Source organism: Myodes glareolus, chromosome 21 (genome assembly GCF_982192425.1).
Source record: "Myodes glareolus chromosome 21, mMyoGla1.1, whole genome shotgun sequence".
Taxonomy (NCBI): Eukaryota; Metazoa; Chordata; class Mammalia; order Rodentia; family Cricetidae; genus Myodes; species Myodes glareolus.
The window spans coordinates 9,058,698-9,060,118 of record NC_142046.1 but is presented as its reverse complement, the minus strand read 5'-3'; the positions used below and the strand labels follow the sequence as shown (position 1 = coordinate 9,060,118).

Below are 1,421 nucleotides of genomic sequence, written 5' to 3'. Positions count from 1 at the left end.
CTTTTTTTTTTTTTTAACAAGCTACTAAAATTACAAAAATAGCAGCTATAAATTCTCTGTCTCTGGCATATAAAATCTCAGTCAGTAGTTATCTTAAAACAAATATCCCAGCAACACATACAACACAGATTTAACCTCTGCACTATTTTTCCTCATACAAAATGCTAGTAAAATACGCTTCTTCTTCTTCTTCTTCTTCTTCTTCTTCTTCTTCTTCTTCTTCTTCTTCTTCTTCTTCTTCTTCTTCTCCTCCTCCTCCTCCTCCTCCTCCTCCTCCTCCTCCTCCTCCTCCTCCTCCTCCTCCTCCTCCTTCTTCTTCTTCTTCTTTCCTGTTTCAGAAGGCTTTATTTTTACTTGGTCCAAGACTTGAGAGGGGCTCCAGGGTGTTACAAAGCTGCCTAGTGGCTTCTTGAGAGGTCCGGGTGAAGGTCCTGAGGCTGGCTGGTGCAGAGCAGGGGTGGGAACCCCTCGGAAGGAGAGGCCTCCTAGTCATGCTTGAGAGTGAGCTGCTCAAAGAGGTACTCGCCCAGAGATGCCTGGGGCCCAGCAGCCAACCTGCGGAGGTTGGTCAGGTGGTTGCCCATCTTCTTGATGACCTTGACCTTCTCATCCAGGAAATGGTTTTCACGGAAGTCACAGAGATGAGGATCTGTGCGAGCAGAGCCAGGGAATGAAGATCCAAGAGGGCCTGGTTCAAGTTCTTCTCCAAGGCCAGGGAAGCTTCCATGGCCTCCTGGGTTTTACCCCACAGATGGCTTCTGCACATCCTGAAACAGTGCACAGCCTCCGCGATCGTTCTGCAACTTGAGGAGATGCTGGGCGCCCTCGTGCTTCTCTTTGGCCAATTCACGGAAGAAGTGGCCTATACCCTCCAGAGTCATCCCGATCAAAATAGTAGCCCAGCGAGAGGTAGGTGTAGGAGGCCCTCAGGGGCAGGTTGACCAGGCGGTTCACGCAGCCTCCACTTCGGTGGAATAATTCTGACGAACCTGGGAAGTCATGGCTGAGACGCAGTCTGGAGTTACTTGCAAAGAGATGGTGCTGGCTGGTCTTGGGAGCTGAAGGCGGCGAGGAGATGGTCCCGGAAGCTGCGACTGCAGATGAGGAGCGGTGGAAGCTAACAAAGGGAGGCCCCGGGTCTGTTCCGTCAAAACACTGTTGAAGCAAGACACAGATCCACGGGATCTCCGAGGGCTGCTCTAAAACACGCTTCTTAAAAACTAAATAGTGGATACTTAACAAACTGTATGCATTGTTAAAGTTCAAGTGAATGAGGCAAAATATCCAGTTCTGCTTCCCACATGGGGTAGGCGTTCTGTACACAGTGTGTGCCGCGTGAACTCCAGTGACTCCTCCTCCCAATGCCAGTGCACACTGGAGCCTCACAGGACAAGCAGATGCAAGAATGGGTATCCAGGAAA

The 1,421-nt window shown here is 50.2% G+C and overlaps 1 pseudogene; it reads right to left on the bottom strand.

The window, feature by feature from the left end:
* Positions 1-422: 422 nt before the first annotated feature.
* Positions 423-1,189, bottom strand: LOC125399059 (ferritin light chain-like; annotated as a pseudogene).
* Positions 1,190-1,421: the final 232 nt, after the last annotated feature.